This window comes from Tupaia chinensis, unplaced genomic scaffold (genome assembly GCF_000334495.1).
Source record: "Tupaia chinensis unplaced genomic scaffold, TupChi_1.0 Scaffold144578_1, whole genome shotgun sequence".
Taxonomy (NCBI): domain Eukaryota; kingdom Metazoa; phylum Chordata; class Mammalia; order Scandentia; family Tupaiidae; genus Tupaia; species Tupaia belangeri.
Window position 1 is genome coordinate 362195 of NW_006204438.1, and position 9387 is coordinate 371581.

The 9387-nt window shown below is 38.9% G+C and overlaps 1 pseudogene; it reads right to left on the reverse strand.

Annotated features, from left to right (window-relative positions):
• Positions 1-4863: 4863 nt before the first annotated feature.
• On the reverse strand, positions 4864-6205 carry LOC102490474 (nucleolar and spindle-associated protein 1 pseudogene; annotated as a pseudogene).
• Between the last annotated feature and the right edge of the window lie 3182 nt (positions 6206-9387).

The following is a 9387-nucleotide window of genomic DNA, read 5'->3' on the forward strand; positions in this document are numbered from 1 at the left end:
CTCAAAGATCTAAAAATAGATTACCATATGATCCAACAATTCCACTCCTGGGTATGTACCTAAAGGATAGGAAAACACTCACTCAGAAAAGTGCTTGTACATCTATGTTTATTGAGGCATTCTTCACAATTGCTAAGAAATGGAACCAACCCAAATGTCCATGAACAGATGAATGGAGAGAAAATGTGTGGCACATATTCTCTATGGAATACTATTCAGCCATAAAAAACAACACAACTCTGGCATTTGATAGAAAGTGGTCACGCAGATAAGGTTTATGAGGATATGTATGGTGGTCTCAACTGGGCTGGACTGAGGTGTATATCAGGCTGGGTAAAGTCTCTTCACAATCTATGGCAGAAATTGAAAAATTAGAGGCATGGAAAATGGTTAAGGATACTAGAGACAGTGTGGGAAGAGGGTGGGTGAAGAGAAAGTATGAAGAAAGGACTTAAGGAGAAAAATAAAGAGGCAAGATATTTATGGGACAGACAATTGGATTGTTGTCTGTTGATGATAACATGTATAGTATCCTCAACTGGACTGATGTGACATATATTCATGTAGAGAAAATTCACTTTACATGCTAAGTGATGTATTGTGATTGAATGTATAAGATAAATTAAAATAAGAAAGAAAGAAAATATAATAGGGGCTAATCAGTAGTGCCAATGGTAAACCACAACGCTCTGTGAGGCTAACCTACATTGGAAATGGTCTAGGTTTCCTTTTTTTTTTTTGGAGAGGCTTTTACTATAGGGCGTGTGCGCTCACCAGACAGACAGAGACAGAGACAGAAAGCGAGAAATCACCTACCAGGGGGGATGGCCATGCCGCAATTCCTTCTCCGTTCTCCTCTAGGAATCCTGGGCATGCACACATGCACACGCGCCCGGCGTGAGTTTTAAGCCACCGGGTCCGGGACACAAACCACGGTCGACTACATGGGAGTCCAGCGACATAGCCATTACGCTAACTGCTGGTCCCTAGGTTTGCGTTTTTGAGACCATCTAAGTGTGCAAGCTAATGTGTGCTCATGATCCAGGCTGGCTGAAGCTCTGGGTAGATCAAGGTATCAGGATCCTGTTGGTGATGCTATATTTATCTCTTTCTCTAGATTGAATTAATAAATTAATGAAACGATGAAATAAGAAAAAATTATTAGAATATATAATGAAAAATAGGAAATAAACATAAAACAATGTAGGGAGGAAATAAATAGAAATAAAAAACAAAGACATAATAGAGAAAATCAATAATAAATCAAAAGATAGTTTTTGAAGATCTAAATGACACTGATAAACTCCTAGGCAGAATGACCAAGGGAAAAAAAGGAAAGCCACAAAAACAGAATGTACAACTGTAGAACTCAAAGATTTAAAAAGAGATAAAAATCTGTCAGTATTCTCTCTTAATTATATCTTTTTTTTTTTTTTCTGGAATGAAAGTACCTCACACAGATGTACCAGTTTGTTTATTCATTTGCTCATTAAGAAACATATTGGTTGCTCCCAGTTTTAGAGAATTATGAGTAAAGCTGTTATGAACAATTGTGATTTTTTGAGTGGGCATAATTTTTCAACTCATTTGAGTGAACACCCACAAGCACAATTATTTGGTCATATGATATGATTACGTCTAGTTATATAAGAAACTACAAAACAAAATCGGTCTGTCATTTTGTTCCATATCCTTTTTTTTGAGAAGTTTTTGCTATAGGGCATGTGCGCTCGCCAGGCAGACAGAGAAAGACCGAGAGAAAGAAAGCGAGAAATCACCCCCCAGTGGGGATGGCCACACTGCAATTCCTTCTCCTCCATTCTCCTCTTGGTACCTTGGGCATGCACGCACACAAGCCCGGCGTGAGTTTTAAGACACCGGGTCCAGCAGGACACAAACCACATGGGAGTCCAGGAACATAGCCATTATGCTAACTGCTGGTCCCTCCATGTCCTTGATTGTATTTTGTATTCTCAGTGTTTGGATTTTAGTCATTATAATATATACATTACTGTATTTCATTATTGTTTTGATGGAATTGCTGGATGACGTGACATTGAGAATTTTTTTCATATGGCCCTTTGGTATTCATTTAATCTTATTTGATGGTATTCATTTAATCTTATTCACATCTTTTGGCCACTTTTTAAAAATAAAGTTGTTTTCAGGACCAACAGTTGGCATAATGGCTATGTCGCTGGACTCCCATGTACTAGACTGTGGTTCAAGTCCCAGACCTGGTGGCACAAACTCATGCTGGGCATGTGTGCGTGCATGCCCAAGATCCCAAGAGGAAAATGGAGGAGAAGGGATTGAGGTGTGGCCATCCCCCCCACGGGGGGCGGGGTGAGTTCGCCCTTTCTGTCTCTCTGTCTCTCTCTATCTTTCTGGTGAGTGCATGTGCCCTGTAGCAGAAAACAAAACAAACAAACAAACCAAAAAACCTCTTCAGGGGGTGGGGGAGAGTTGTTTTCTCATTGTTGAGTTTTAAGAGGGTTTTTTTTCGTATTTTGATTACAGATCCTTCATCACATATGTGTTTTGTAGATATTTTTGCCAGTATGACACTTGCTCTTTTCTTCAAAAAATGTCTTCTACATAGCAGTTTTTAATTTTAATGAAATCCAACTTGTCAATTTTCTCCTTCATAGATCATAATACTATATCCAAAAATTCATTGCCAAACCAAAATTATCTACATTTTCTCCTACATAATCTTTTTTTTTTTTTTTTGGAGAGGTTTTTGCTATAGGGCGCATGTGCTCGCCAGACAGACAGAGAGACAGAGAGATAGAAAGCGAGAAATCCCCACCCCACAGGGGATGGCCACACCACAATCCCTTCTCTTCCATTCTCCTCTCGGGATCCTGGGCAGGTACGCACATGCACCCGGTGTGAATTTTAAGCAACTGGGTCCAAGACTCGAACCACGGTCAACTATATGGGAGTCCAGCAACAAAGCCATTACGCTAACAGCTGGTCCCTCAAAAGACATTCTGCAGGAGGACACAAAGAATGAGTGTATTAGTTTTAAATCAATATAATTTCTACCTTTAGAAATAAGGGTTTGCATTTCTTTTAGTGGAATTCAAAGGGACCCAAATGCCCTTTTGGATCAAAGACAATACCCTTATTCTTAGGATAAAAATGGCATAAACAAATTCAGAGACTTGCTGGGATCTCCAAATTAATTGGGAGCCTTGCCAAGATTTCCAAGTTGATCTGGGTCTATGAAGCAGAGCACAGAGAAGTACTTTTGGTCCAAGTGCTTGTCACATCTCTGGACCTCCAATTCAGCCTAAAGCAGAACTGAACCTAACAAGTTTAACAAGTTTAACAATTGGGAAAAAATAAACCACACGTACTGAGCAGGGCTAGAGGAAGATGTTCTTTACGATGTGCTTACAGAATTATTAACAAGAGATGCCCCATATTGTGAATATTAAGCAATATTAAATTATATTCTTACTAATATTATAGTAATTGAAAAATAGAATAAGTAAATCATCAAGCAACAAAGATATCTGAATGCATCAATCTTAAAACCTTGAAATAGTCTTGATACTTTTTTTTAATCATTTAGTTTTTGCTAAAGAGCACATGTGCTTGACAGAGAGAGAGAAATACTAGTTCCCAGGAAGGCATGGCCACACCATAGTCCCTTCTCCTCCATTGTCATGATTTTTCAGATGGCAAGCACACACACCTGGCATATTTTCCAAGCTGGCAGGTTTGGGATTTGAACCACTCAGTTACACCTGGCATATTTTCCAGGCTGGCAGGTTTGGGATTTGAACCACTCAGTTGGCCAGGTGAGATCTAGTCACCTTAATCTTCACACCACCTACTGGGTCAGATACCATTATTTTCAAGGCTCCTGTAAGTTATTTTAAGGAACTTAAATAGACTAGGCTATTCCAGAAAGTCTCTAAAAAGAAGAACCTCAGTTTTCTAATATACTTACTCCACTGGCTAGACTTTTTCTTTTTTTTTTTTTTTTTTTTTTTTTTTATATACAGAAAAACACAATTTTTTTTTTTTTTAACTACAGTAAGACACAATTTTATTTATGAAACTCTTTAACAGTACATAACTCAGAAGTTCTACTTAGGTACAACAGACTTATATATGATGCTAAGCAACTCTAGTTTCGAAAATAAATGAGTAAGATCTAAGTTTGACAGAATTTAGTAACCTTAAATCGGTAATCTTCAGATTTCAATAGGGCCTGTAGCTTTTAAATAAACAAGATTGGAATGAGCTATAGTTTTATTTCTAAGTATATGATGGTGATTATAGGAAGTGGTCTGAACAAAGGTGCATCTACACTTTCAACAAAACATAGCTTTTTCACAGCAGTAAAATACTGATGCCATAACCAAACCGTATGACCCAGCTGCATAAAGATGACTAGATTCTCTACAGAAGAGGATGAAGGGGCCTTTCTATCCTGGCTCTCCCTATTCTTAACATGTCGCTATTCCAATTCTAGTGAAGCCTGTTCTGTACCTGGCTGCCATCAGGTAAATACAATTGCCTACCGGAGGGCTGTAGTTAATATCAGAATCAGCAAAGGGAACCTGGCGTTAAAAATTTAGGTTAAGAATCTCTAAGATGAGTCTCATTAGAAAAGTGAGTGGTGCAGGAACTTACACACACAGAAAACATTTCAATGAATTTGTGACCTCAAAGATGGTAATGTCTCTTCAGAGATTCCATACATGAAGAACCCATGAAAAACAAAGATCACTTGAAGACTTAACAATAAAAAAAGGTTGTTTCATTAAAGTGAGGAAGACAGTATAAAATATTTACAAAAGGAAAAACATTCAGAATAAAGGAATATTTATAGATGTTGGAAAATTATTCATTTTTAGCCATAATGAGCCCTCTTTGAGCTCCCAAAATTTTGGCTTTCTTCTCCTTCCGTTCTTGCTTGTGTTTCTTCCGTTGCTCTTCCCTGGTCTGGAGATAAGGCTGTAAGTTTTCTTGTGGATGGTAACTCTATTTCCATGTTCACTCAGAGAATTATTTTCTTTAGATTATTGCCTCCATGGTTTCAGCTTTCTTTTGTGTGACTCATAGTTGAGAGGACAAGACAAACTTGCTTTCAGATCAAACACTGGTTTCTTATTGGAGACTGGAGTCTGCGATGCCTCAGTTGTCAACTTGAATGGTGTAATAACAGCAGCAGAATTCCTCCCAGTTGTCTTGAACTTGTCTTGACTCAAGCACAGCTTGGCCTTTTGGGGTACTCCCAGACACAATCACGTATGGAGACTTCCTGGCTGGAGTCTTGGTCAGTGAACGTTTGTGCTCATTATCCTTAGTAGCAGCCGAGAACCTGATGTTCATTTTAGTTGTTGAGAGGACTGAGCATCTGATCGACCCCTTCGGACACAAGGTGCTCTGACTTGTGAGGCCTTGAGACCGGCCTTGTGAGCGCCGCTGGCTAACGGGTGTAGAAGCCACGGAGGGTCTTCCTGGGTGAACAGAAGTCACTACTCCTTCCTTACTCATGGGCTGCTTCTTCAATTCATTGAATGAATTGTGTTCTTCAAAATGTTTCTTTTTTCTCTCAATATATTGATCAATGGATTCCATTTCCTTGAAACGAGCCTCATGAAGCTTCTTAAAGTTTGGAGTAGTGTTTGCAGTTCTTTTATTTTTTCCAGGTTTGGAAAGCCCATCTGGGTAGACAGACTTCTTCTTTCCTGAAGGTACCTTTGAATCTTTTTTTACTGTGTATTCTGCTCTTCCCTGAGGATTCTGTATTCTCCTGTGCTTGACTCTCGTCTGACTGAGAAGCAATTTCAGTTATAGTTCTGAGATCCTGGCTTTCCTTTTTTTGATTCTGGAATTCAGTGGTATCACTTATTTTTATCTCTGAATGATCCTGCTGGGAGTGAGAATCCCCACACACCACCTTGCGCCGCCTCCACGTTTTGGTGACGTGACCAGCAGGCTCACTCTCTGCTTGTTGCTGACTGCCAATTTGTATCTCAATTTCATCACAAGAGCATGAAGAAGTCTGATTTTCATCCTGATTCTCATTTTCTCTTCTTGCTTTTTGTTTAAGGTGAGCTTTCAAGGCTTTTAACAATTTGACTGCCCTCAGGTTAGCCCAGAGGCTCAGGCTCTTGGCTAAGTTCTGCAGGTCACTGTACTTGAGGGAGTCCAGCTCCTTGAGGGAGGGTATGGTCATCGCCATCTGCAATCCCAGCTACACGCAGACAAGAGGTCCACAAAGCACATCTTGGCCATCCAAACTTCTGGCGCCACTCTAAGCATTCTCTGCTGGGTAGACTTTTAATGGAAGATTTTCCACACAGGGAGAAGGTTAACAATTGATATTTTCTTGACAAAATAATTATAATTTAAAGTTATCTTTTCCCCTGCAAAATGTGGACTATTCGAACTCAACATGGAGTATTAACTTCTGAGATTTAAGAAAATAATCATTTTACTAGACCACTTCAAGGACAGTTTCCCTTTCTCTTCAAGTATCAAAAGGGAGTGAAAAATGGAACATTGAAACCACCATCCTAACCTGCTGTGAGTGGATCAGCGGCCCTGACAGGGTGGCTTAGAAAAACCGGACTGACTGCATGCTTTTCTCAGTTTTCTCCAAAGCCTGCAAGCTGCTTCTTCCGGAATCCTAAGACTTCCGGAAACATGGGGAGGAACTTTAACTTCTCCTTTTTCCCTGATACCCAGTTAATTGAAATTACCTGTGTGTGGGTCTCCCTGCCTGACTGTAAGCTCTGAAAAGGCAGGGCACCAAGCAACAAGCAGATACATAATAAATCTTGCCATGCAATGGTGAACTCTTAGGGCACCCCCCAGCTCCCAGCTCTTTAATGAGCTTCTCACCTGTCCTTATCTTCAAGGTCTACAGGATCATATGTCACAGTTACGACCTTACATGTTCCCTCATCTCTAAACCTTCATCCTGCGGAGCTGACCTTTCTCCTTCAGTCTTCAGAGAATCACAAGTGTGGAAAGAGAGAGACCTGTTGTCCCTGTCTGACCTCTGCAATAACTACCTTAGTGGTCTTAAACATGCTCAACCTCTCTGAGTCCCAGATCAGGGCCAACTTACTCTTTAAGTATAGTGCCTAGAGCCCATGAGACCTTTATGGCCCACAAAAATGGAGAAAAAAAGAAAAATGGAGAAAAGAACTTTGAAATTGAACAATATATTGTAATATGTAATTTTAATTTGCTAGTCTTAACATCAATGTAGTTATTGATAATGTTGACTTTTACCTGAGCCTTGTGCTCCTGGAAAACAGCAAGGGTTAGAGAAACCTTCCCACCCCTTTGTGTTCCAGAAACAGCTACTCCAGCTAATTGCCATTCTCCTTAAATGTGACTTAAGACTTAGTGATGCCACTTCTGTTTATCTATGACAAGACCAGACACAGATCCTCTTAATTTTTTTTATAACATAAATGTTTTTATAACATAAATGATTAGCTGAACATGTTGTATACCCACTCCCAAATCTGGGGAAAATACCTACTACCTTGACTTAACCACACTTTAGTTAGACTTTTCTCCTCCAGGCCTCTGAACTTTGACCTGCACACAGCTTGAACCACTATACAACTCCTCCTTAACAGCCAGCCTCCCCCCACCCCCACCAATAGGTTGATCTCTAGGTAAAACTTTCTCTTCTCTGCTATGAAATTATTCAGCCTAGCTCCTCCCATTTCTCCACACCCTGGTTTTTCTAGCATTGTTTTTTCCTCACTAGAAAAAATAGCAACCTGGTCTAGCCTCATAGCCTAGTGACTAAGGGAGTCAGCTCCCACATGGCCCACTGCAGTTCAAACCCTGGGACTCTGGGACTTGAAAAACATATACGACACATGTTCATGCATGCTCCAAATCGCAACAGGATGGAAAAATGAAGAAGGTATTGTAGAATAACCATGCCCTATCTCTTGCTCTTATACTGTCTCTTTCTAGTGAATGCACATGCCCTCTAGCAATTAAAAAAGAAAGAAAGAAATGAAGGAAGGAAGGAAAAAAAGATCTGCCTAAACTTTGAGGGACTTGCAGATTTCAGGATCAAAGTATTCTCGCTATTGCAAGTCCTCTTCCTCTTTTTTTTTAAACATGATTTATGTTTATATTTTTAATTTCATTTTCTTTTATACATTCAATCACATTATTATTTGGCTTACAAAATTCCTCTTCCTCTTATTACAACAATCTTTTCCTTCATTTTATTTTGCAATAAGCCTTTGAATAAAGTCTTTTTTACCTAAATCTGATTTTTTAATTTGACGTTATAAAATAAATTTTTACATTGGTTATGAAGGAAAGGTCCCCCAAAGCAAAATTGCCTGCTGCCCACTAAGATCATAAGGTGAACCTGTCTCAAAGTTCTATCTATAAAAGGGAAAAGTTGTATTAGAACAAGATTCCTTTTGGTGCCAAAATTAATTAATTCAGAAGCTAGAACTACCCGTCCTAGTTAGTCAATGGGTAGCAACTGACAGAATTACTCACCTCGATTACTACACCTCTTACTCTTGGACTTCAGTTTCTGTTAATGAAAACAGGCAGTTCCTATGCCTGGTTTATGAGGTACTGTAGCGACCCCCAAGAGCTCCTTTCTGAAAGTCTTGTCGCGTGAGTTGGAGTGTTTAATCATGTACTGAGCTAGGTGCATTTCTCTGGTCTGGGCATAGCCAGTATTGATTATGATAATGACATGCCTTCCACCTCTTTTCTTGTCATCCGATTCATATGTTATTAGGTAAGTTTTTGCCGTAGGGCAAGTACCCTTGCCAGAGAGAGAGACAGAAACAGAGAAAGAGAAAGTAAGAAATCATCCCGAGATACTGTGACTGAAAAAGCATTGTAAATTCTCAAGTACCAACTGTGTGATGTGTAACTTTATTTCTCATCAATCCAGATGAGATTTCATAATTTCCCTAAAGTCCTCAAGAAGAGCTTACTTGGCTGAAATTTTATTAGGTGCTTGGGAAAGTCGTGATGTATTTTTCTATGTTTTTCTATATAAAAATGCATTATGTCTTTCCTGATAACCCAATAGTATAAATTTATTTTCTAAGACTTAACCACATTAAAACGAATATATGAAGAAAAGAGAAAAAGAATTCCAAACCATACCAATCTAAATTAATCGTTATTTCACTTTATTATATTTCTTTCTTAAAAACACAGTTTTGAAATATTTATAGTATTATACAGATACAGTTTATATCTTTTCCCCCTTATAATAGAAAGCTTACTTGTTCCTACATCATCATTTTTTGTAGTTTCCTGGTAGACTATTAAGTGGATGCTGAGTAATATTCCTACTTTCCACTTGCTGAGCACTTGTTTCCAATTTTTAACTGAAATACTCTG